Source organism: Bos javanicus, chromosome 20, assembly GCF_032452875.1.
Source record: "Bos javanicus breed banteng chromosome 20, ARS-OSU_banteng_1.0, whole genome shotgun sequence".
Lineage (NCBI taxonomy): Eukaryota > Metazoa > Chordata > Mammalia > Artiodactyla > Bovidae > Bos > Bos javanicus.
This window is the reverse complement of record NC_083887.1, coordinates 22449531-22477284: the sequence shown is the minus strand read 5'-3', so window position 1 is coordinate 22477284 and position 27754 is coordinate 22449531. Positions and strand designations below refer to the sequence as shown.

General features: G+C 43.6%; 1 long non-coding RNA gene across 1 annotated transcript in view; it reads right to left on the bottom strand.

Moving 5' to 3' along the window:
* The window catches only part of LOC133233561 (uncharacterized), a 48217-nt gene extending 20999 nt beyond the window's left edge, over positions 1-27218 (bottom strand). The window contains exons 1-2 of the long non-coding RNA XR_009731754.1: positions 26794-27218; positions 967-1111 (exon numbers count right to left, since the gene is read on the bottom strand). This is a non-coding gene — a long non-coding RNA (uncharacterized LOC133233561). The remainder of the gene's footprint in view (positions 1-966; positions 1112-26793) is intronic.
* Between the last annotated feature and the right edge of the window lie 536 nt (positions 27219-27754).

Sequence of the window (27754 nt, the reverse complement as noted above, 5' to 3'; positions counted from 1 at the left end):
CAAAAATATCCTCAAAGAGGAAACAAAGATTGTTTGCTAGCAGTCACCAAGGGTGGAAATGGCCAGGAAAAGTCTTTCCAGTACACCTAGGAAAGAAAGCCACAAATTAGAGCTTGGGAGGGTTGGACAGACTCCAACCAGGTCCATCGGTTAGCAGGGCTCTATGTGTTCTGCTGGTTTTAAAATAAGGAGCAGCTGAAGTCCACAGTGCTCTGTGAAACCTGGGGGAGGGAAGATGAAGCCAGAGGGGAAGGAAACAGGAGAGCAAGGGTGGAGATGTTATGGATGATGGGAAGAGGAGAGAGGGCTGGATGGGAGAATCGGTAGGGAGATCAAGTGTGCAGTTCATCTGAAATCTTGTGTAATGTACATTTTCTCAGGGGGGTTGGGCCGAGCCCTTCAGCTGTGCATCCGAAGTTTATTAAAAACCTGAAATTTCCCGTAATTGGACCTCATTAATAAATTCCTCAGGGTTCCAGGAGGCTCTGAAGAGGTAGAACAAGGGTCTGGACAGATGAGAGCAACAGGAGGTTGTAAGATCCCAGGCTGTGGAGTTAATTCCATTTAATCAGCTTGGAGAAAGTCTGCATTCACAACAACCCCCAGGACGTGCGCTGAGCCCTCCACCCTCTTCAGCAGGGCAAGAGTTTTCCCTCATTCGCGTCTCCCAACTTTTTAACCCCCCTATTTCCAGCCTGGGTAACTAACTGCCTCACAGATTCTACCAGCCAGCTATTAGGGACTAATGCCTCTCTTCTGTTAGGACTCTCACTGTTTCTACAGTAGGGGTGATTCCAGCAGCTGAGCCCATAAGACTGTCACCTCACAGCCTCCTCTGTTTATTTCCCATCCTCCACCGCCCACCACTGCCCTGCTCTGCCACACCCTGCTCCTCCCCTCCCATCTTTATTCCCATCTCTATTCTCAGTTGTTAGCTTGACCCCAGATTTACATGTAATCCCAAACCTTGAATTGAGTACATTAGCACTGGCGCGTCGCCATAATAAATCTTCAGTGGTTAGTAAACGGCAAGACAGCTTGGCTTGTAATAAACCTCTTTTTCCTCTGGTAGAAAAGAGCGTCAGATGCAAAATGTCCAAGAGTCAGATACCTGGGGGAAAAAAAAGAAGGGTGAAGCCAAAGCTGGAAAACCAACTTCTGAATAGCAAAGGACAGAGGTCAAATGCAGGAATTTGGCCAGGGTTCCAAATAGTTCATTCTCATAGCATTCACATCTTGCAAATTTTCCTTCCTCTTTGCATTTCAGTGAGAAATATTATCTAATAAAACCTGCTGTAAGAGGCATAGAAATATCAACCTCCACTCCCAAGGATCATCAATTTCCATCCCCAAGGATACCAAGGCATCAGCAGAGTCATCTTCTGGTAAGAGTCTTCTTCCTGCTTCATAGCTGGTACCTCCTTCTTGCTGTGTCCTCAACAGTGGAAGGGGCTGAAGTCTCTCTTGTGTAAGAGCACTAATATAAGGGCTCTTCCCTCATGACTTAAGTATCTTGCAAAGGCCCACCTCCTAATACCATCACCGTTGGGGTTAGGATTTCGACACGTAATTAGGAGTGGGGACATAAATTTTCACTGGGACTGGGGGCAAGGAAAGAGAGAGGCTTTTATTTATTTATATTTGTCTAAAATTTTTGTTTGTCTTAGTTTTTAAAACATTCATTTTTAAGTCAATAAACAAACAAACTGAACTCTGGCGATACCTCCTGTGCTGGTTGCTAACACTTTTCTGATGCCCCAGATCTCCCCTAGACAAACACAAGGTCCACCTGTTGTTATTGTTCAGTCGCTAAGTTGTGTCCGACTCTTTGTGACCCCATGGACTTCAGCACACCTGGCTTCCCTGTCCTTCGCTATCTCCCAGAGTTTGCTCAAACTCATGTCCATTGAATTGGTGAAGCTATCTCACCATCTTATCCTCTGCTGCTGTCTTCTTTTGCCTTCAATCTTTCCCAGCATCAGGATCTTTTCCAAGGAGTTGACTCTTCGCATCAGGTGGCCAAAGTATTGGAGCTTCAGCTTTGGCATCAGTCCTTCCAATGAAGATTCAGAGTTGATTTTCTCTGGGACTGACTGGTTTGATCTCCATGTAATCCAAAGGACTCTCAAGAGTCTTCTCTAGCACAATTTGAAAGCATCAGTTTTTCGGTGCTCAGCCTCTTTATGGAGGAGGGAATGGCAAACTACTGCAGTATTCTTGCCATGAAAATCCCATGAACATGAAAAATATGAAAAGGTTCACCCAGCCAGTCCCAACTGGCCAGTCCTTCAAACTGAGGAAAACCTTCCATATAGAGATATATCTATAATCAATATATCAGTATAGAGAAAACTCCATATCAGAATAGTTGTCAAAAGACAAAAATTCAAACTTCTGATGGTCCCTTTCCCAATGACTCACTCAGAAACAGTTGAAAAAGGCTTGGTTGCCAGGCAACAAAGTGGGATTTTGGGAATAAGCCGCCACTAGCTCCACCTGCGGAGAAGGCAATGGCACCCCACTCCAGTACTCTTGCCTGGAAAATCCTATGGACGGAGGAGCCTGGTAGGCTGCAGTCCATGGGGTCACGAAGAGTCGGACCCGACTGAGCGACTTCACTTTCACTTTTCACTTTCATGCATTGGAGAAGGAAATGGTAACCCACTCTAGTGTTCTTGCCTAGAGAATCCCAGGGACGGGGGAGCCTGGTGGGCTGCCATCTATGGGGTCTCAGAGTCGGACACGACTGAAGCGACTTAGCAGCAGCAGCAGCAGCTCCACCTGCTTCCTTGAAGCAGGGGCTAGTCTGGGTGGGGACAGGAGCGGGGCACCACGGAGGTTGGTGGGCACAGGGGCCTCTCTCTCTTGTCTATACCACTGTGGGGAAGAGATGAGGAGGCTGAGAATCCTGCTCCAGGATATGATTCCAACTATACGATGTTTTGGAAAAGGCAAAATTATGGAGAAAGTAAAAAGATCAGTGGTTGCTAAGGGTTGGGAGTGGGGATAGGCAGAAAAAGGTGGAGCACAGAGCATGACCCTGTAATGGTGGATACATGTCCTTATACGTTTGTACAAACCTTAGAATCTACACCACCAGGAATGAATTTAAACTATGGACTGTGGGTGACTAGGATGTTTCAATGGAGGTTCATCTGTTGTAACAAATGTACCACTCTGGTGGGAGATGTTGATAATGGAGGAGACTTTGAAGGTGTGGTGGGGGGCGGGGCAGGGAATATATAAGAAATCCCTGCACCTTTCTCTCAAAAAATAAACAAAAGTATTTTATGAGATAGCAAATAATGCTTCACATATGCTTCCCAGGTGGCATAGTGTTAAAGTATCTGCCTCCCAATGAAGAAGACGCAAGAGACAAAGGTTCAATCCCTAGATAAGGAAGATCTCCTGGAGTAGGAAATGGCAACCCACTCCAGTATTCTTGCCCAGAAAATTCCATGGACAGAGGAGCCCAACAGGTTACAGTCCATAGGCTCGCAAAAAGTCAGACACAACTGAACATGCACCTTTTTTAACCTTTTTGATGCTTGTTGGATGCTAACTAAAAGCAAATCCTTCCATAAACATTGCTAATGCATCCCCCAGGAGGAAGAACCGTGCTCATCTCTCACCTGCTTCTTGCGGCCAGGGACACTTCGCCCTCAGGGCTTGGCCAGCTTCCACCTGGAATTTCACTCTTAAATACTTGGTGATGAAGATGGGGGTGCTTTCCTTTTTTTTAACTCCACATATATTTATAACTTAGATTTTTACAAGAATACTTTCATGCACTGCTTCTTTAAAAATAAAATAAAATACCAATATCTTAATTCATCCCACCAACACTGAAATATATACATTTCCATATGTAAAATGGATAGCTAATGGGAAGTTGCTGTATATATAACACAGGGAGCTCAACCTGGTTCTTTGTGACAACCTAGAGGGGTGGGATGGGGTGGGGGGTGGGAGGGAATATCCAGAGGAAGGGGACATATGTATACTTATGACTGATTCAAGTTGTTGCATGACAGAAACCAACACAACATTGTAAATCGATTGCTAAGCTACTGCTAAGTCACTTCAGTCGTGTCCGACTCTGTGCGACCCCATAGACGGCAGCCCACCAGGCTCCCCCGTCCCTGGGATTCTCCAGGCAAGAACACTGGAGTGGGTTCCCATTTCCTTCTCCAATGCATGAAAGTGAAAAGTGAAAGTGAAGTCGCTCAGTCATGTCTGACTCTTAGCGACCCCATGGACTGCAGCCTACCAGGCTCCTCCATCCATGGGATTTTCCAGGCAAGGGTACTGGAGTGGGGTGCCATTGCCTTCTCCATGTAAAGCAATTATCCTCCAATTAAAAATAAACTTTAAAAACTAAAATAAATAGAACTTGGCAGTATTATATTAGTTAAGCCTCTGACTTCAATTATAAACCAGATATCTGCTCAAGCCTTTCTGCTCTCTTAGACTTATTAACCTTGGCTTAAACCTGCCTTCTGAGGCTTGAAATAGGTCCATCCCTTCCCCACAATTGTCCTGCCTCCATCCCTCATTCTCCTCTTTGCCTGGGCCCCACAACCTCCCTGTGCAATGCTTCAATGGAACACCACACCAGGATGTTCTCAGACCCCACTGTCTTCTCTGGTCTCATGATAAACCCAGGAATTTCACAAGGTTAGTAACTCTCTTGGGCACGATGAGAAGGCATAGCTGGTCTCTCCACCATTTTCAGCCCCTGAGGCAGCGGAGTCCACATTCTCTCACTGTCTGCCTTTCTCAGCTCTCTCAGGAACTCTGATGAATCCATTTCTTCCCATTTGAACAGAAACTAACTCCAGCTAGCTTAAACCAAGAGAAGTATGTCATGACGGTACTGGGGGTCTCAGGAAATTTAGACAGACTGTAAGAGGAACTGGGAAGTCTGGGGAGGACCATCTCTGTGTCTCCTCTTTGCTTATACATCTGCATTCTTCTCTCTCTACTGCCCATTTCCTTTGCTTCTCCACCATATGAGGGGATGTGGTTTACCTTAGTAAACCAAGTGTCCAGCTAGAAGAAAGACAAACTGGCTGCCTCAGAATCCCAGTCCCAAATTCCTGGGAAAGAGTGTCAGTTAGTCCCTTGTCTATCACCAGCCAGAAGAAAGAAGGTCTTATAGCAGCAGGTCATGTGAAAGGGGAATTGTTCACAGCTAGGCATCTGGTCCCATCACTTCATGGGAAATAGATGGGGAAACAGTGGAAACAGGGTCAGACTTTATTTTTCTGGGCTCCAAAATCACTGCAGATGGTGATTGCAGCCATGAAATTAAAAGACACTTACTCCTTGGAAGGAAAGTTATGACCAACCTAGATAGCATATTCAAAAGCAGAGACATTACTTTGCCAACAAAGGTCCATCTAGTCAAGGCTATGGTTTTTCCAGTGGTCATGTATGGATGTGAGAGTTGGACTGTGAAGAAAGCTGAGTGCCGAAAAATTGATGCTTTTGAACTGTGGTGTTGGAGAAGACTCTTGAGAGTCCCTTGGACTGCAAGGAGATCCAACCAATCCATTCTAAGGAGATCAGTCCTCGGTGTTCTTTGGAAGGACTGATGCTAAAGCTGAAACTCCAGTACTTTGGCCACCTCATGCGAAGAGTTGACTCATTGGAAAAGACTCTGATACTGGGAGGGATTGGGGGCAGGAGACGGGGACGACAGAGAATGAGATGGCTGGATGGCATCATCGACTCAATGGACAAGAGTTTGGGTGAACTCTGGGAGTTGGTGATAGACAGGGAGGCCTGGCACACTGCTGTTCTGGGGTCGGAAAGAGTCTGACACGACTGAGCGACTGAACTGAACTGAACTGAACTGAGGCACCCTCGGGTGTATATGTATCACAGTCTTACAGAATAGAATAGACAAGTAATATTCTTTCTAGGATTTGAGATTTGATTACGTTTTCAAGAAAGCCATTTTTTCTATTTTTACTGAAGTGGAACAAACCATAGATTTTGAGATGAGATACATTTTCTTTTGAGTCTTAGTCACTTAATAACTGTACAGTGTTGAGACAATCACTTAACCTCTCTGATCCTCAATGCCCTTGATTATGACATGCATTCAGAGGGTGATTGTGGGTGGGGGATGATACCACTTTTCTGAAGTACCTGTTTCACTGTGGGTTCTCAGTAAAGGCTGATTTCTTTTTTTTATTTAGGCTCTTAATAGTGAGAGTAATCCTTGTATAATGTTATCTGTCCATGTCACTCCCCTGCTTAAAGTCTTTCTGGGGCTTCCCATACCCTCAGAATAAAGTCCTATCTCCTGAAGATAATACAAAAAGCCCTGAAAGATCTGCAGTCCACACTATCACTCTCCATCACACTCATGCCAGCTACACTTGCAGTTCCCAGCTCTCATCCTGCTCTCTCTCCTTCCTGGTTCTTCTTCCCACCCAAATCTGAAACTGGGTCTGCCTAATGTCTACTCCTTCTTGGGCACTTTTCCTGGGAAAGTCTTCCTTGGCTATCACTTCCACCCACAAGTCTATACTAAGAATCCCTCCCAAATGCTACTAATCAGGAACTTTCCTCAGCTTCCCTGGGAACCAGCCTACCCAACTTAAAAGTTCTAGCGAGTTTGCATTAGAAAATAGCCCAGTCCACTGCTAATTTCCAGAAGGTTCCACCACTCTCATCCCAACTGACAACAGAGCTGAAAATGACTCCCCAGGACTTCCACCCAGTAGTCTTAGCATTTACCCTGGTGGTTGTTGTTCAGTCACTCAGTCATGTCAGACTCTTTGCAACCCCATGAACTGCAGCACGCTGGGCATTCCTGTCCTTCACCATCTCCCAGAGCTTGCCCAAGTTCATGTCCATTGAGTTGGTGATGTCATCCAATCATTTCATCCTCTGTTGCCCCCTTCTTCTCCTGCTCTCAGTCTTTCCTATCATCATAGTCTCTTCTAATGAGTTGGCTCTTTGCATCAGGTGGCCAAAGTATTAGAGCTTCAGGTTCAGCATCAGTCCTTTCAATGAATATTCAAGGTTGAATTCCTTTAGGATGGACCAGTTTGCTCTCCTTACTGTCCAAGGACTGTCAAGAGTCTTCTCCAGGACCACAGTTCAAAAGTATCAATTCTTCCGTGTTCACCCTTCTTTATGGTTCAATTCTCACATCTATCTACTGGAAAAACCATAGCTTTGACTATACTAACCTTTGTTGGCAAAGTGATGTCTCCGCTTTTTTAACATGCTGACTAGGTTTATCATACCTTTTCTTCCAAGGAACAAGCGTCTTTTAACCTGGAACAACCCTCAAATTACTGGAAGCTTGAGTTAGTTACCCTCTCCCTCACTTCCCCAAATCTATCTCTCCATCCCTTTACTGCTGCTGCTGCTACTGCTAAGTCGCTTCAGTCGTGTTCGACTCTGTTCGACCCCATAGACGGCAGCCCACTAGGCTCCTCTGTCCCTGGGATTCTCCAGGCAAGAATATTGGAGTGGGTTGCCATTTCCTTCTCCAATGCATGAAAGTGAAAAGTGAAAGTGAAGTCACTCAGTCGGGTCCGACTCTTAGTGACCCCATGGACTGCAGCCTACCAGGCTCCTCCATCCATGGGATTTTCCAGGCAAGAGTACTGGAGTGGGGTGCCATTGCCTTCTGCATGGGAGGGCTGCTGCTGCTGCTGCTGCTGCTGCTAAGTCACTTCAGTCTTGTCCGACTCTGTGCGACCCCACAGACGGCAGCGCATCAGGCTCCCCAGTCCTTTACTAGACTGCAGGAAATACTGTTCAGAGAATATTCATCATACCATTCATACACTAGCTTGTCCCTATTCTTCTCAAAGCCTGTTGCTCAAGCCACCACCTCCCTATTATGGATCCTACAAACCTACTCAGCTTCGGACTGAGTCACTCTGGTAAGCAATCTACCTATGTCCTATGGAGCTTCTGGTCAATTACACCCCCTCCAAACCCTTATCATATAACCTGCTGTCATGCCAAGTCCTGTCTCTCCCCATCCCTGGACTTAACAAGTAACTGAAGTTACACAACAAGCCAGGGGCCAAGACCAGAAGTCATTCCAAGATTTATGATCTCTAATCTATCAGGGTTCAGCAATTCATCTCTCCACAGTTCTCTGAACTGATAGCCTTCCATATGTTGATATAACAGCTTAAGTGTGACTGATGTTTACTAAGGGTCTACTCCATGTCAGGTTCTGAGCTAAGCAATATTTTTTCATTTAACCTTACAACAAGGACTTTACAGATGAGGAAACTGAAGTTTAGAGAGATTAAGAAATGTAATCAATAGCCCAATAGAATGGCGGGTTAGCTTAAAGAGCAAAGCAATGTCTTACAAATATGGCAGTTTTGGATTCCCGTATTTCTCCCCTATAATTAGGAGTTTCCTAATTTTAAGCCATTGGTATACAAATGTGACTTCATTTCAACACAGGAGAGAGAGAGAATTCACATCAGTCAAACAAAGTTTGAGGGTCCAGAGAAACAGCCCAGCCCTCAGCTATTCATCTTCTTCAGTGTTCTGGTGCCTTCTTAGAAGATGTAGAGAAGACACAGCTTTTGCTTCACTCATCAACTCCTTTTGTTAACCTGAATGTGATGTAAGAACAGGTTTTGCAACCTTGAAAAGCTTCTACAGACATTTGTTGTCAGTCTTATACAACAACCGCATCTCTGATTAACTTGATTCAGTTCAGTTCAGTTCAGTTCAGTCTCTCGGTCATGTCCGACTCTGTGACCCCATGAATCGCAGCACGCCAGGCCTCCCTGTCCATCACCAACTCCCGGAGTTCACTCAGACTCACGTCCATCGAGTCAGTGATGCCATCCAGCCATCTCATCCTCTGTCGTCCCCTTCTCCTCCTGCCCCCAATCCCTCCCAGCATCAGAGTCTTTTCCAATGAGTCAACTCTTTGCATGAGGTGGCCAAAGTACTGGAGTTTCAGCTTTAGCATCATTCCTTCCAAAGAAATCCCAGGGCTGATCTCCTTCAGAATGGACTGGTTGGATCCCCTTGCAGTCCAAGGGACTCTCAAGAGTCTTCTCCAACACCACAGTTCAAAAGCATCAATTTTTCGGCACTCAGCCTTCTTCACAGTCCAACTCTCACATCCATACATGACCACAGGAAAAACCATAGCCTTGACTAGACGGACCTTTGTTGGCAAAGTAACGTCTCTGCTTTTGAATATGCTATCTAGGTTGGTCATAACTTTCCTTCCAAGGAGTAAGCGTCTTTTAATTTCATGGCTGCAGTGACCATCTGCAGTGATTTTGGAGCCCCAAAAAATAAAGTCTGACACTGTTTCCGCTGTTTCCCCATCTATTTGCCATGAAGTGATGGGACCGGATGCCATGATCTTCGTTTTCTGAATGTTGAGCTTTAAGCCAACTTCTTCACTCTCCACTTTCACTTTCATCAAGAGGCTTTTAAGTTCCTCTTCACTTTCTGCCATAAGGGTGGTGTCATCTGCATATCTGAGGTTATTGCTATTTCTCCCGGCAATCTTGATTCCAGCTTGTGTTTCTTCCAGTCCAGCGTTTCTCATAATGTACTCTGCATAGAAGTTAAATAAGCAGGGTGACAATATACAGCCTTGACGTGCTCCTTTTCCTATTTGGAACCAGTCTGTTGTTCCATGTCCAGTTCTAACTGTTGCTTCCTGACCTGCATACAGATTTCTCAAGAGGCAGGTCAGGTGGTCTGGTATTCTCATCTCTTTCAGAATTTCCCACAGTTTATTGTGATCCATTATTCCCAGTCAATCTGATGTCTGGACTGCAAATTACTGTAAACTCTTGCTTGTTTACTTAACACAATTCCAAAATTTCCCTATATTCCGTTTTTGAAAGGCAATAGTTACTTAGTGTTATAGCTAAACCATGAAATGAGAAACCTGTGTTGGTTGTGTTGCTTCCCATGTAAAGAAGAGCTCCTTAACCTTGTGGCCTTCTGATGACACTGACCAGCTTGACTGGCAGGTAGAGAAGTTGTCAATCATGTCACTATCCTTGTGATCTCTGTAAGATGAATAGATATCTGTCTGCCAGACCTTTCACCCACTTCTGGAACTCAGGGGGACCAGAGGCTATTAGCCAACATGCTGGGCAAAAGCTTCCAATGGAAATTTCTGCTGGTTGAACACGAGCTTGTTCTGAAGCGGGATCAGACATCTGACTGCTGAATGTGTGGCTTCCCAGAAGATTCAGAAACAAGCTTGATGTGGGTATGGGATGGGGACAGGGGAATTCTTGCGGTCTACAGGGCAGAGAAGTGCTCCAAACACAACATTAGGGTTTGGCAAAACCCAGGAACATCATGCCAAGACCTTTTCCCTTCACTTTTAACCCCATATGCATTTCAAAGGGAACTTAATCCTCATTTCAGGAGCAAGTACATATTAGTCATCAGTGGATAGTGATATTAGCAGTAAGGACTCATTCTAAAATGCCCCACTCTTTTTTTTTTTTCCTATCCAATTTCTACGTATCCCTCAGAATCCAATCTCTCCATATTAAGACTTCTCCGTCGAATCTTCCCTGGAGGAGGACCCGACAAACCACTCCAGTGCTCTTGCCTGGAGAAATCCAAGGATGGGAGCCTGGCAGGCTGTAGTCCAAAGGGTCACACAGAGTTGGACACAACCGAAGCAACTTAGCATGCATCGAATCTTCCATGGACACTGTAGGCAAGAGTAACCACTAGTCTATGACAATATAACACTCATTACTGAAAAGGTGGCTCTTGACCATACACAGCCTTATGACATCTTTTGAATTATTTAACTATATGTATATGCATATGTATGTCCACATTCATCTCATAACTTTCAATACACTTAGTCAAAAACTGAGAACCTGCTCCTGCCTGATCTGTGCTTGCTGTTAGGGATGCAGTGGAGCATAGGAAAAGTGGATCTTGGCCCTTCCCTACCTCACCGTGGGGAATCACATCAGTCAGAGTCCAGACAACGGAACACATTCATAATGTTATTTCCAACTGAAAGGGATTTAGTGAAGGGAATGGAGTGCTTACAAAACTGTTGGGAGGACTGACAAGGAAGTCAAGGATGCATCACTGGACCATTTATCTCAACGGTATACAGTTTTAACTCTGATCTTGAACACGGGGAGATGCTGTTACTACTGACACCGCTGTCCCCTCACAACTAACTCGAAGCTGGACACCAGAATTGGTATGCCACGTGTATCCACCACAACCAACTCTAAGATCTCTATGGCCTTGCTCACCAGCAAGAGAGATTTACATGTATTTTCTGAATTTTGGAAAGGAAGGAAGAAGGGGATGAGTATGGCCAAAGACTTCTGTGTTCTACACAGTATAATACAGCAGTCAGGCATGTGCTAAACACAGATGACTGAACTGCCTTCTCTTTCTTGAACCTGGTAGATTTTTTTTTTAATTTATTATTTTTATTGAAGGATAATTGCTTTACAGAATTTTGTTGTTTTCTGTCAATCCTCAACATGAATCAGCCATAGGTATACATATATCCCCTCCCTTTTGAACCTCTCTCCCATCTCCCTCCCCATCCCACCCCTCCAGGCTGATACAGAGCCCCTGTTTGAGTTTCCTGAGCCATACAGCAAATTCCTGTTGGCTATATATTTTACATATGGTAATATAAGTTTCCATGTTCCTCTTTCCATACATCTCACCCTCTCCTCCCCTCTCCCCATGTCCATAAGTCTATGCTCTGTATATGTTTCTCCATAGCTGCCCTGTAAATAAATTCTTCAGTACCATTTTTCTCTGCTAAGTCACTTCAGTCGTGTCCGACCCTGTGAGACCCCATAGACGGCAGCCCACCAGGCTCCCCGTCCCTGGGATTCTCTAGGCAAGAACACTGGAGTGGGTTGCCATTTCTTTCTCCAATGCATGAGAGTGAAAAGTGGAAGTGAAGCCGCTCAGTCGTGTCTGACTCAGCGACCCCGTGGACTGCAGCCCACCAGGTTCCTCTGTCCATGGGATTTTCCAGGCAAGAGTACTGGAGTGGGGTTGCCATTGCCTTCTCCAACCGTTTTTCTAGATTCTGTATATATGCATTAGAACATGATATTTATCTTTCTCTTTCTGACTTACTTCACTCTGTATAATAGGCTCTAGGTTCAGCCACTTCATTAGAACTGACTCATGTGTGTTCCTTTTTATGGCTAATATTCCATTGTGTTTACATACCACTGCTTCTTTATCCATTCATCTGTCAATGGACATCTAGGTTGCTTTCATGTTCTAGCTATTGTAAATAGTGCTACAATGAACATAGGCTTGGAAGTGTTCCTTCCTTTGCAATTTTTTGAAAGAGTTTTAGAAGGCTAGGCACAAGCTCTTCTCTAAATGTTTGATAGAATTCTCCCGTGAAGCCATCTGGTCCTGGGCTTTTGTTTCTTGGGAGATTTTTGATCACAGCTTCAGTTTCAGTGCTTGTAATTGGGTTGTTCATAATTTCTTTTTCCTCCTGGTTCAGTCTTGGAAGATTGAACTTTTCTAAGAATCTGTCCATTTCTTCCAGGTTATCCATTTTATTGCAATACAATTGTTCATAATAGTCTCTTATAATCCTTTGTATTTCTAATAGTCCTTCTTTATTTCTAATTTTATTGATTTGATTCTTTTCTCTTTTTTTCTTGATGAGTCTGGCTAAAGGTTTGTCAATTTTGTTTATCTTCTCAAAGAACCAGCTTTTAATTTTATTAATCTTTACTATTGTTTCATTTCTTTTTCATTTATCTCTGCTCAGATCTCTGATTTTGATTTCTTTCCTTCTACTAATTTGGGGTTTTTTTTTGTTCTTCTTTTTCCAATTGTTTTAGGTGTAAAGTTAGGTTGTCTATTTGATGTTTTTCTTGAGGTAGGATTGTATTGCTATAAACTTCCGTCTTAGAACTGCTTTCGCTGCATCCCGCAAGTTTTGCGTTGTCGTGTTTTCATTGTCATTTGTTTCTAGGAATTTTTTGATTTCCCTTTTCATTTCTTCAGCACCTTGTTGGTTATTTAGAAACATGTTGTTTAATCTCCATGTGTTTGTGTTTCTTAAAGTTATTTTCTTGTAACTGATATCTAGTCTCATAGCGTTGTGGTCAGAGAAGATGCTTGATATGATTTCAATTTTCTTAAATTTACTGAGGTTTGATTTGTGACCCGAATGTGCTCTATCCTGAAGAATGTTCCATGTGCTCTTGAGAAGAAGGTACATTCTTCTGAATTTGGATGGAATGTCCTGAAGATATCAATGAGATTTATCTCATCTAATGTATCATTTAAGACTTGTGTTTCTTTATTAACTGTCTATTTTGATGATCTGTCCCCCGGTGTGAGTGGGGTTTTAAAGTCTCATACTATTATTGCATTCTTGTCAATTTCTCCTTTTATGTCTATTATGGCTACTGCAGCCATGAAATAAAAAGACACTTACTCCTTGGAAGAAAAGTTATGACCAACCTAGACAGCATATTCAAAAGCAGAGACATTACTTTGCCAACAAAGTACTGGTCAGGTACTCCTGCCTGCTCTCAGCTGGTGTCCTGCATGCACGTCTGTCTAAAGATGTATTCCTGACGTATCCATGGAGAGAGATGTACTCCACATCCACCTACTCCTCCACCATTTTGTTCTCTCACGTGGTAGATTTTTAAGTCAAGTAACGGTTTACATTTGACATTTCTCTTTTGGGCTGGATTGGTCTTCCTCTCCCTTACCTTTTTTTTTACTGAAGCTAAAAAAATCTCTATTCATCTTTGAAAATACAGCTCAAGCATGACCTGTTCCTGGAAGTCTTTCTTCTTCTTGCTAACATAAGAACTGGCCACTCTCTCCTTAGGTTCCCCATGCAAGCAAGTGTCGATTCTCATCATGAAGCCTACTCTACTTCTTTGCACTCATACCACCTACTTGTGTAAAGTGTTTAAAGCAATTCTGTGGCATATGGTAGTGACAGAATTAATGATTGCTGAATGGATGGGCAAAGCTGGGGTTTTTACCACAGACCCAAAACATAGGTGGAGATTCCAGTAGTACCTATTACCCCATCTAGTCAAAGAAGAACTAAATAAATGAGTCTTCCTGTTTTCTTCTAGGCTGAAATTTTGGACAGTTTTTGTATATCGTAGCACTGGAACGTGCATACCATGTGCTAAGTCACTTTTGTCGTATCTGACTCTGTGCAACCCTATGGACTATAGCCCACCAGGCTCCTCTGTCCATGCGATTCTCCAGGCAAGAATATTGGAGTGGGTTGCCATGCCCTCTTCCAGGGGATTTTCCCACTCAGGGATCAAATCCACTTCTCTTACATTTCCTGCATCTGCAGGCAGGTGGGTTCTTTACCACTAGGGCCACCCGGGAAGCCCTGGTGGTACAGTGCTTGGGGAATTTGCAAGATACTGTAGCAAAGAACTGAATAAGGGTAGCCTGGGCAAGGAATCAGTTCAGTTCAGTTGCTCAGTCGTGTCTGACTCTTTGCAACCCCATGGACTGCAGCACACCAGGCCTCCCTGTCCAACACCAACTCCCGGATTCTACTCAAACTCATGTCCATTGAGTCAGTGATGCCATCCAACCACCTCATCCTCTGTTGTCCCCTTCTCCTCCCACCTTCAATCTTTCCCAGGATCAGAGTCTTTTCAAATGAGGCAGCTCTTCTCATCAGGTGTCAAAGTATTGGAGTTTCAGCTTCAACATCAGTCCTTCCAATGAATATTCAGGACTGATTTCCTTTAGGATGGACTGGTTGGATCTCCTTGCAGTCCAAGGGACTCTCAAGAGTCTTCTCCAACACCACAGTTCAAAAAGCATCAGTTCTTGGGTGCTCAGCTTTCTTTGTAGTCCAACTCTCACATCCATACATGACTACTGAAAAAATCATAGCCTTGACTAAACGGACCTTTGTTGGCAAAGTAATGTCTCTGATTTGTAATATGCTGTCTAGGTTGGTCATAACTTTCCTTCCAAGGAGTAAGCATCTTTTAATTTCATGGCTGCAGTCACCATCTGCAGTGATTTGGGAGCCCAGAAAAATAAAGTCTGCCACTGTTTCCCCATTTCCCATGAAGTGAGGGGACCAGATGCCATGATCTTAGTTTTCTGAATGTTGAGTTTTAAGCCAGCTTTCTCACTCTCCTCTTTCACTTTCATCAAGAGGCTCTTTAGTTCTTCTTCACTTTCTGCCATAAGGATGTCATCATCTACATATCTGAGGTTATCAATATTTCTCCTGGCAATCTTGAATCCAGCCTGTGCTTCATCCAGTCCAGCATTTCTCATGATATTATAACTGCATATAAGTTAAATAAGCAGGGTGACAATAGATGGGCTTGATGTACTCCTTTTCCTGTTTGGAACCAGTCTGTTGCTCCATATCCAGTTCTAAATGGTGCTTCCTGACTTGCATACCAAGTGCAGATTTCTCAAGAGGCAGGTCAGGTGGTCTGGTATTCTCATATCTTTAAGAATTTTCCAGTTTGTTGTGGTCCACACAGTCAAAGGCTTTGGCATAGTTGATAAAGCAGGAATAGATGTTTCTCTGGAACTCTCTTGCTTTTTCGATGATCCAGCAGATGTTGGCAATTTGATCTCTGGTTCCTCTGCCTTTTCTAAATCCAGCTTGAACATCTGGAAGTTCACAGTTCACATATTGTTGAAGCCTGGCTTGAAGAATTTTGAGAATTACTTTACTACCGTGTGAGATGAGTGCAATTGTGCGGTAGTTTGAGCATTCCTTGGAGTTGCCTTTCTTAGGGATTGGAATAAAAATTGACCTTTTCCAGTCCTGTGACCACTGCTGAGTTTTCCAAATTCACTGGCATATTGAGTGCAGCACTTTCAGAGCATCATCTTTTAGGATTTGAAATAGGTCAACTGGAATTCCATCACTTCCACTGGCTTTGTTTGTAGTGATGCTTACTAAGGCCCATTTGACTTCACATTCCAGGATGTCTGGCTTAGGTGAGTGATCACACCATCATGATTATCTGGGTCATGAAGATCTTTTTTTGTACAGTTCTTCTGTGTATTTTTGCCACCTCTTCTTAATATCTTCTGCTCCTGTTAGGTCCATACCATTTCTGTCCTTTATTGAGCCCATCTTTGCATGAAATATTCCCTTAGTATCTCTGATTTTCTTGAAGAGATCTCTAGTCTTTCCCATTCTATTGTTTTCCTCTATTTCTTTGCATTGATCATTGAAGAAGGCGTTCTTATCTCTCCTTGTTATTCTTAGGAACTCTGTATTCAAATGGGTATCTCTTTCCTTTTCTCCTTTGCTTTTCACTTCTCTTCTTTTCACAGCTATTTGTAAGGCCTTCTCAGACAGCCATTTTTCTTTTTTGTATTTCTTTTTCTTGTGGATGGATTGATCCCTGTCTCCCGTACAATATCATGGACCTCCGTCCATAGTTCATCAGGTACTCTTTCTATCAGATCTAGTCCCTTAAATCAATATCAAAATCAGATTGTTTATATTCTTTGCAGCCAAAGATGGAGAAGCTCTATACAGTCAGTAAAAACAAGATCAGGAGCTGACTGTGGCTCAGATCATGAACTCCATATTACCAAATTCAGACTTAAATTGAAGAAAGTAGGGAAAACCACTAGACCATTGAGGTATGACCTAAATCAAATCCCTTATGATTATACAATAAAAGTGAGAAACAGATTTAAGAACAAGGAATAGGAAGCAGAAAAAAAGTTAGCATTGGTTAGGACTCTCTTAGTTGCAACTAAATGAGTTAACAGAAACTAGTTTACAGAAACTCAACTCAAATGAGACAAAGCAATAAAAATAAATGTTCTGATCAGCATAACTGATAGGTCAGGATGCTGGCTTCAGGCATAGCTGAATCCAGTCTACTCTCCATGTTAGCCGGGGTCTGTCACTCTGGCCCAGTTTTCCTCTGCAGCCTATGGATTTCTCACAGTGACTCTTCCCACATGAAAGCAAAGGTGATCACCACAGTTCCCAACTTGGACTCTACATAGCCAGGACCTCAGTGGAAATGGAGACTATCTTTCCTGATACTTCTCCCAAATGTTTCTGCTCAGGATTGACTCTGTTGTAGCCCAGTCTGGGTCCCAGCTATCCCCACACAAAGCCAGGAGGATAGAAGATCAGGCCAGGGTGCTGTGCCCACCCTGAAACCAGGGAACTTCATGGTCAAATCAATCCCATCAACATCCATGGGCTGAGTGTGGCTCTCAAAGGAAAACTGAGGTGGTGTTTTAAAACAGAGAAATGGAGATGTTGGGCTGGGAAAACAGCACATTTCCTGCAGCGGACATCTAGGACTTTGCTATCTCCAAAGCTATACTCTTCATTTTGAAAGAGACTTTGAGCTATTCTGGGGCTCAAGATTAACAGCCAAACTGGAGATATTCTGGGGGTGCTTCCCTGATGGGCTGCCCAAGGAGACTGGTACAAAACAGAGAAACTTTTTACATCATTTCTAAGTTTCAGTTGAGACTAGGGGGGAGAAGGGGAAAAGCCATCAGTGTGGGGTCTTGAGTAATAAAACAGAGAGTAAGAAGGAAGATGAAAAATGCTTGAGATGTAAATGTGATGAACAACAGGAAATAATTGAAAAGGAAGTGGCTTCCTCTCGTGTGTCAGGCCAGCCTTGGGAAGAACAAGAGAAGCACCTTTTCTGGAGCCTCAGCTGCTCTGCTGCCTTTCCAGCCGCCTCCTTGGAAAGAATGAGGCTTTAACAACCAGCGTGGTATCGGCGCTGGCTTCCACCCAAGCCTGAACAGTGCCCCCATTGAGGGACCCCGGGGCCAGCCCTGGATGCCTCTCCTTTCTCCTGCACCCCCTCAATGGGCCATTTGTGGGGCTAACAAGGACCGGGAGACACACTGCCCATCTTCTGCAAGCCCCCAGCAGCTGCAGGATTCCTCTAAAGGACCCCTGCACATCTCTGCTAAGAGACCAGCAGGATGGATGCTGGGTTCAGAAAGAGGTCCCCAGGAGCCTCCTAGATGGAAGAGAAAAATACTCCTCAGTTCTCCTCTCCCCTCCAGGCCTTTCTCCCATCTCCTGGGATGGTGTTGCTTCACCCTGCAAATATTTGGTATCCTGCCTTCTTGCAGGGTAGACACCCTCCCTATTCCACTCTCCTTGCTGGCTTAGAGAGAGAAGAGAGACAAGGAATGAGCTGAGAGTTTATGATTGCAGCTATGTTCAAATAATCCATCTTTATAGCCCTCTTTGAAGGCGAGATTAAGATGACCTAGAGTGGAAAGGTGGCTAAAAAATTTCTATCAAACACCAAGATCACAGCTACTGTTTGTACTAATCTTATTGATCCCATAACAAGGCAAAGGAAAGGTAGACAGCAATCTATTTCTCCAGCACCCATTAGGTAATGACTGCTATTGTCCTGAGGAAACAGAGCAGCACACTGTCCAGAGTAGGCAGATGAGGATGCATTGTCTGCAATTTCCTACCTCCATGGAATATAAGGATGTGGTTTTATATTTTCATCTAGGCAAGTTGACCTCTGCCTAGATGTCTCCCTCCGGGAGCTTCTTCTTGCATGTAAAAATCTCCCATTCTTGTAACACTGCCTTTGTTTGTAGGCTAAAGCAAGTGTCCATTTGTCCTAAGTTGCTTCCTGTCATGTCCGACTCTTTATGACCATCAGGACTGTAGCCCACCGGGCTCCTCTGTCCATGGGATTCTCTAGGCAAGAATACTAGAGTGGGTTGCCATTTTCCTCTCCAGGAGATCTTCCCAACCCAGGGATCAAACCCACTCTCCTGCACTGGCAGGCAAGTTCTTTACCACTAGCACCACCCGGGAAGCCGAAAAGCAAGTCAGCACGAAACGAAGTGCTCCACACTATTCGGTGGAAATTTATTGAAGTGTCAATTTCTCAAAACCTCAAGTCTTATACGTCATCAATACTGTGGTGGGATGCAGGTGATCCTGTCATTCCCAAAGTAACCGCTGGGATAAAGGGGAGACGGGACAGCTCCAGAGACAAACTTTGCCTACTTAGCAACGGACGGACTCTGAAAGGCAACCTAATGCATCCTCACGCTTCAATCTCCCCACAACCTCCTTGCCAGAAGGTTCATCTCTGGCCTCATTCTGCAGGACCAGGGGGCTTCCCTCTTTCCATGCCAGGGCATTTCACTTTTGAACAAATCTTATTCATCAGAGAATTTTCCTTTATTTTAACCCTCAAAGGATTTCCCTGGCAATCTTCAGACATTGATCCCAGTCTTAGCCCAGGGCCAGACTGTCAAATTCCAGAAAACCCTCACCCTTTCTGATAAATCTTTCCAGACAGCAATCATTCAGGACTCCTCCTGAGGTTTTCCTCTTTGGGCTAAATCATGGCTCCTGAAATTCCTGCAACAGTTTCCCACAGGATAGAGTCACTCGATTTTTGTCTTGGACCCTTTTAAAGACACGGAATTCAGGCAAGGTTTGGCCAGGGTTAAAATAAAGGCCCACCCTTGATAGGAGAATTCTAACTCATGAATGCACTCTAAGAGTTGATGCTTGTCATGTGATACTGCAAGTTCCCACTGAACTTCCTGGGGATAAAACTCATGAGAATTTTCCCATGGACATCTGTTAAGCCAGTCATCTCCAGTCAATTGAATGATTTTAACCTAAGATCTGGGATTCCCTGATGACTCAGATGGTAAAGGATCCACCTGCAATGCAGGAGACCCTGGTTCGATCCCTGGATTGTGAAGATACCCTGAAGGAGGCCATGGCAATCTGCTCCAGTATTTTTGCCTGGAGAATCCCCATGGACAGAAAAGCCTGGCGGGCTGCAGTCCATGGGGTGGCAAAGATTTGGACACAGTTAAGCAACTAAGCACAAACAAGAGCACAACCTAAGATCTAATGTTCATTTCTTATAAAATTTTATCCTTTTTGTCTCAGTCCATCAATCTAACATGTGGACTTCTTTTAGAAATATTGATTCAGATTGTAGCATTTATGTGAGAGTAGTAGAATTTATCCTCAAATGTATGTAATCTACATACATCCAAATGGGTGTCCTCTATTTGCAATCAAATTATTAAGAAAAGCGAAGGCAACACTGACAAGCTCAGATGAATAGTCCTGAACTCAGTGTTAGAGACCTTTCAATGCTGTGTTAATACAAGAAAAATAGATTTCAGGATGCTGAGAACTCACTCCTGCTTTCCAGCCCAGAGACACCTCACATAAAAGAATACTGTACTATTAGACAGAAGGAAGTATTTTTATGTTTTTCTTTAGTTGATTTTGGATAGGGGTGGTCAGTACTGGTTTTATACTATGCAAACATAAGATTCTAAGGATGTAGCAGAAGCAATGGCCCTTTAACCTAGCTTAGGCATTAAGTAGTGGGTCTCTGAGCTTTAAAGATTATGTTTTATTAAAACAGCCTTCTTGCCAAAATCCGATATGCTTCTTTCTAAGATAGATTCCCAAACCAAAGCTTATCCAATCGATATGACAATAAAAGGCTCATCAAAACATTATGCCTGCATTTTCCCAGATTTCTCCAAACCTTTCCCTAAGAGGTGCTATGTTTTCATTTCCCAAGGAAAAAGAGAACCACTCTATAAATTATTTTCAGAAACTACTATGAATTCCACATCCAAAGTTCTTGCAATCATATTTGAATGTTCAGTTAAGGCAGTTCTCAGGGTGGAAGCCTCCCAGGCTGAATGCAGAAACCCCTTCTGGCAAAGTCGTGTGAAAAATGTCTCAATCAGATGCTTTTTCTAAGCCATTCCCAAGCTTCATGTCAAACAGAGGCTGAGTGTGAGCTGAAAGATGGCTGGATAATAGCATGAGAATAAATAAGTCACTTATTTCAGGTTTCTAATGGAAAAGAATTTTCACTGAAAAAGAAATGCACAGATAACTTCAGGTTTTGAACGAGTCCAATCATGGGGTGAAGACCCAAAGGGAAACAAACCCAAGTAATTTTGTTATTTTGGGAGGTCAAGTCCATTGAAATATTAATCCCTTTCCTATAACCACCTATTACAAATAATAAGTTGGATCATAGCTTACCTTGCCACATTTCAGTTTTATCAAGGGAACTTTACTTCTTTCTACACAGAGCTTACCTTTTTCCCTTTCCAAACCCTGCTCAATTTATCAACTGATACTGATACTGTGTGATTAGATTGACTGATTAGTCAATCTAATCACACAGACCACAGCCTTGTCTAACTCAGTGAAACTAAGCCATGCCATGTGGGGCCACCCAAGACGGGTGGGACACGGTGGAGAGGTCTGACAGAATGTGGTCCACTGGAGAAGGGAATGGCAAACCACTTCAGTATTCTTGCCTTGAGAACCCCGTGAACAGTATGAAAAGGCAAAATGATAGGATACTGAAAGAGGAACTCCCCAGGTCAGTAGGTGCCCAATATGCTACTGGAGATCAGTGGAGAAATAACTCCAGAAAGAATGAAGGGATGGAGCCAAAGCAAAAACAATACCCAGTTGTGGATGTGACTGGTGATAGAAGCAAGGTCCAATGCTGTAAAGAGCAATATTGCATCAGATCAGATCAGTCGCTCAGTCGTGTCCGACTCTGCAACCCCATGAATCGCAGCACGCCAGGCCTCGCTGTCCATCACCAACTCCCGGAGTTCACTCAGACTCACATCCATCGAGTCAGTGATGCCATCCAGTCCTCTAATCCTCTGTCGTCCCCTTCGCCTCTTGCCCCCAAACCCTCCCAGCATCAGAGTCTTTTCCAATGAGTCAACTCTTCGCATGAGGTGGCCAAAGTACTGGAGTTTCAGCTTTAGCATCATTCCTTCCAAAGAAATCCCAGGGCTGATCTCCTTTAGAATGGACTGGTTGGATCTCCTTGCAGTCCAAGGGACTCTCAAGAGTCTTCTCCAACACCACTGTTCAAAATCATCAGTTCTTTGGCGCTCAGCCTTTTATTGCATAGGAACCTGGAATGTCAGGTCCATGAATCAAGGCAAATTGGAAGTGGTCAAACAGGAATTGGTAAGAGTGAATGCCGACATTCTAGGAATCAGCAAACTAAAATGGACTGGAATGGGTGAATTTAACTCAGATGACCATTATATCTACTACTGTGGGCAGGAATCCCTTAGAAGAAATGGAGTAGCCATCATGGTCAAAAAAAGAGTCTGAAATGCAGTACTTGGATGCAATCTCAAAAACGACAGAATGATCTCTGTTTGTTTCCAAGGCAAACCATTCAATGTCACAGTAATCCAAGTCTATGCCCCAACCAGTAATGCTGAAGAAGCTGAAGTTGAATGGTTCTATGAAGACCTACAAGATATTTTAGAATTAACACCCAAAAAAGATGTCCTTTTCATTATAGGGGACTGGAATGCAAAAGTAGGAAGTCAAGAAACACCTGGGGTAACAGGCAAATTTGGATGGAATGAAGCAGGGCAAAGGCTAGTAGAGTTTTGCCAAGAGAACGCACTGGTCATAGCAAACACCCTCTTCCAACAACACAAGAGAAGACTCTACACATGGACATCACCAGATGGTCAACACCAAAATCAGAATGATTATATTCTTTGCAGCCAAAGATGGAGAAGCTCTATAAGCAAAAACAAGACTGGGAGCTGACTGTGGCTCAGATCATGAACTCCTTATTGCCAAATTGAGACTTCAATTGAAGAAAGTGGGGAAAACCACTAGACCATTCAGGTATGACCTAAATCAAATCCCTTATTATTATACAGGAGAACTGAGAAATAGGTTTAAGGAACTAGATCTGATAGACAGAGTGCCTGATGAACGATGGACGGAGGTGGTTCGTGACATTGTATAGTAGACAGGGATCAAGACCATCCCCTTGGAAAAGAAATGCAAAAAAGCAAAATGGCTGTCTGGGGAGGCCTTACAAATAGCTGTGAAAAGAAGAGAAGCGAAAAGCAAAGGAGAAAAGGAAAGATATAAGCATCTGAATGCAGAGTTCCAAAGAATAGCAAGAAGACATAAGAAAGCCTTCCTCAGAGATCAATGCAAAGAAATAGAGGAAAACAACAGAATGAGAAAAACTAGAGATCTCTTCAAGAAAATTAGAGATACCAAGGGGACATTTCATGCAAAGATGAGCTCAATAAAGGACAGAAATGGTATGGACCTAACAGGAGCAGAAGATATTAAGAGGTGGCAGGAAGAACTGTACAAAAAAGATCTTCATGACCCAGATAATCACGATGGTGTGATCACTCACCTAGAGACAGACATCCTGGAATGTGAAGTCAAGTGGGCCTTAGAAAGCATCACTACAAACAAAACTAGTGGAGGTGATGGAATGAACCATTTCAAATCCTAAAAGATGATGCTCTGAAAGTGCTGCACTCAACATGCCAGCAAATCTGGAAAACTCAGCAGTGGTCACAGGACTGGAAAAGGTCAGTTTTCATTCCAATCCCAAAGAAAGGCAATGCCAAAGAATGCTCAAACTACCACACAATTGCACTCATCTTACATGCTAGTAAAGTAATGCTCAAAATTCTCCAAGCCAGGCTTCAGCAATACATGAACTGGCAGAGGAACCAGAGATCCAATTGCCAACATCTGCTGGATAATTGAAAAAGCAAGACAGTTCCAGAAAAAGATCTATTTCTGCTTTTTGACTATGCCAAAGCCTTTGACTGTGTGGATCACAAGAAACTGTGGGAAATTCTGAAAGAGATGGGAATATTAGATCACCTGACCTGCCTCTTGAGAAACCTATGTGCAGGTCAGGAAGCAACAGTCAGAACTGGACATGGAACAACAGACTGGTTCCAAATAGGAAAAGGAGCACGTCAAGGCTATATATTGTCACCCTGCTTATTTAACTTCTATGCAGAGTGCATCATGAGAAATGCTGGGCTGGAAGAAGCACAAGCTGGAATCAAGATTGCCGGGAGAAATATCAATAACTTCAGATACGCAGATGACACCACCCTTATGGCAGAAAGTGAAGAGGAACTAAAAAGCCTCTTGATGAAAGTGAAAGAGGAGAGTGAAGAAGTTGGCTTAAAGCTCAACATTCAGAAAACGAAAATCATGGCATCTGGTCCCATCACTTCATGGGAAATAGATGGGGAAACAGTGGAAACAGTGTCAGACTTCATTTTTTGGGGCTCCAACATAACTGCAGATGGTGATTGCAGCCATGAAATTAAAAGACGCTTACTCCTTGGAAGGAAAGTTATGACCAACCTAGATAGCATATTAAGAAGCAGAGACATTACTTTATGAACAAAGGTCCGTCTAGTCAAGGCTATGGTTTTTCCTGTGGTCATGTGAGGATGTGAGAGTTCGACTGTGAAGAAAGCTGAGCACCAAAGAATTGATGCTTTTAAACTGTGGTGTTGGAGAAGACTCTTGAGCGTCCCTTGGACTGCAAGGAAATCCAACCAATCCATTCTAAAGGAGATCAGTCCTGGGTGTTCTTTGGAAGGAATGATGCTAAAGCTGAAACTCCAGTACTTTGGCCACCTCATGCAAAGAGTTTACTCACTGGAAAAGACCCTGATGCTGGGAGGGATTCGGGGCAGGAGGAGAAGGGGACGACAGCGGATGAGATGGCTGGATGGCATCACTGACTCGATGGACATGAGTTTGAGTGAACTCCGGGAGATGGTGATGGACAGCGAGGCCTGGCGTGCTGCGATTCATGGGGTTGCAAAGAGTCAGACACGACTGAGCGACTGACTGAGCTGAACTGAAGTGAACTGATTGATACTGATACTCTTCTCACTCATTTTGTGACAACTCTTCTGGTAAAATCTTACTTCCCTCTTCTAGTTGTAATACCCAGTGTCTTCCCACACAATGTCACCAAATCCATTCCTCACACTATCTCCTCATCCATCCCCTCCTTTGTTTCCCTGTTACTTTCTATTGGGCTTCCCTGATGCAGAATCCGCCTGCAAAGACACAGGAGACACAGGCTTGATCCCTGGGTCAGGAAGATCCCCAGAGGATGGAGTGCATGGCAACCCACTGGAGTGCATGGCAACCCACTCCAGTATTCTTGCCTATCGAATCCCATGGGCAGGGGAGTCTGGCAGGGTACAGTCCAAAGGGTCACAAAGAGCCAGCCATGACTAAACAACTAAGTGCCTCCTGTCGGGATGACATATAACAAGTCCATCCGGCTTTCGGGTTGCTCTTTCTTTTGATATCCAGATATAGTTCTTAGAACTGCAGAAGGGCCAGCCCAATATTTCAGAAAATCAGCTACAGGATGCTTCCCCTGGGGGAGAGCCCGTCACCTCTCTCCTCAAACCCCTGGTCCAGAATCCTCCCAATCAGCCCTGACCCTCTTGTCCACTCTTTACAACCCTTTGTCCTTTGCACACTTGCTGTTCTTGCCTCTTCTCTCCAGTCGCTGTCAACAGAAGTCCATGTTGCATGGACTAATGCTGAAGGTGTGGAAAACTTGGAAAGGAATTATACAGTACATCATAAAGTCTAACTCGGGCGTCACTGCTGCTAATGTCCATTCGTAAGGAATCCTTACCTGGCCAAGTTCCTGGGCATACCCTCAGAATGGAGTCCCAGCTACCACTTCCTCTCTTCCTCACCCACCAAAAGAAAACTCAATCTTCCTCAGTATTATGAAAAAGAAAACAACCCACCAAAACACTACAGTAATTCAGCCATCTTGAAGTACAGGTATGCCTGTAGTCAGGTTTTTTAGTATCATTTTTTTTAATTTAGTAAAAAGTTTTAATGACATAAAAATGCAAAAAGAAATAATGATATAAAAATGCAAAATTACTGGAGCATTATTTATTAAAAGTCAGAGTATGTCAATATGATGTAATAGCATTCAGTTCCTTAAGGTTATTGTGCTATCTCTAAAAGGAGCAGCCTCTGAGCAGGTATTCTCAGCACCTTTCAGTTTAGGAAAATTGCTTATTATGTAATGTTAGAGAAAACTAGGATCCAAATGCTATACAGAGTGTGATTTCAACTCTGTAAAAAATCTGGAAGAAAGCATGCCAGATTATCAATAGGAGTTACAGGAATATGGGTGTTTGCTATTTTATTGCTTCAGTTTTCTGTGCTTTTTAAGCCCGCTGGATAATCACTGTCTTTTAAGACCATGCAGACCACTGAGATTTGCATACACCAACACCTGCCTGACAGATGTAAGACTGTTTTCAGGCTGAGGTTTAACCTAATTCAGAGAAAACATCTCATTCCATAAGACTCAGCTCAGACATCACCTGTGAAGCCCTCTGTGCCCACCCATCTTCCTCCCACTGAGCAACTGGTTGCTTCTTCCACCTCCAAACTATAATACTCTGTACAACCCTTTTTAATACTTCTCACATCTGTATCAGTCAGGGTCTGTATCAGCTTATTACAAAGAAGCAGTATGGAAGGAAATCACAAAAGATAGTGCATCCCCAGGGAACAGGAGGGGCTGGTACCAACTCTAGCCTGAAAGGGTAACAGGAAGGAGTGGTTCTCAGAGCCTGGCAAAGGAATGAGAGGAATTCTTGGCAGGAATTGGAACCAGCCTATAGCAAACCCTCAGGAAAGGAGCAAATTCACTCTCTTGGCTTCTTCCAAAAGTCTACTGGTGTTTGTCAAGGGCCAAATCCAGCTGGAAGCCAAGGAGCAAGAAAGCCCTGTAACGTGACCCGTAGAGGGAAGCCTCCCAGGAAGAAAGCAGAGAGAAAGACGGTGAGTGGACCTGGGTGAGTGGACCTGGAGGGATAAACCAAAGATCCAGTACAGTCACACAATTTTTGATTTACAGGTGTAGCCCCAGTGTCTGTTACCTGAGGTTTCTCTTTCCTTTATATTGCAAAGCATGCAATATTTCAGTGCATGGGCTGAATCTGCAAAGTCCAGACTCCTTCCATTTTCTCTCCAGTGGATTTCAGGGGATGAAGCTTCTCCTGAGCTGGGCCTTACTCCATCCTGCCTGGTTCCTCCATCTGCCCTCCTCTCACTAGACCACTTCCTCCCGTGCTGGACACCACCCTTCTTCCTTCCTCTTTCTCAAAGCAGTATGAATCTGTGGATTATTGTATGTGTCAGACATCTCACTGAGGGGTAGGGGACAGAGTGGGTAGTTGCAGCACAGTGTAAGGAACAACGTCAAATCCTTTCGAAACATTCTTTCATAAATATTTATCAGTCATTCTCTACTATGAAGAATTTCTCATTTGTGCTCACCACCATCTTCCAGGAACCCCATGCCCTCAAGGGCCTTCTCCTTCTCATGAAAAACCTCCAAAACCCTAAACTCTGTAACACTCTTGTCTAAATCTTGAGATATTTTACTGCAATGGTTTTAAAAAGTCAAATTGGATTACTTTCTAAATAAAAAGTTTTATTGGAACCAGGACCAGAATTAGGGTGAGGAAAATGAGATAAGATTATACACTTGCAGGATCAGATTCTCTCTTCCTTTAAAATTTGCACCCTTTGTTCATCATGGACTTTTTTATTTTTTAAGTGTTACATTCTAATAGTATTTATCTTGATCACTAAGTTTTTTGGCATCCCCTTCTTTCCGCATCTAAGGCAAATGTTTCACATCCCTTTGTCCTGACCTTGCCAGTTCAGAAGAAGAGGGAAGGGCTCATCTTTCCACATTAAACATGCCCATTAAAGTGCTTTTCCAAACCAAAAGCTAACTCTTTTCCAAACAGAATTTTGAAAACTGCCAGTCAGTGTGTGTGTGTGTGTGTGTGTGTTGGCCACGCCACGCAGCATGTGAGATCTTAGTTCTCC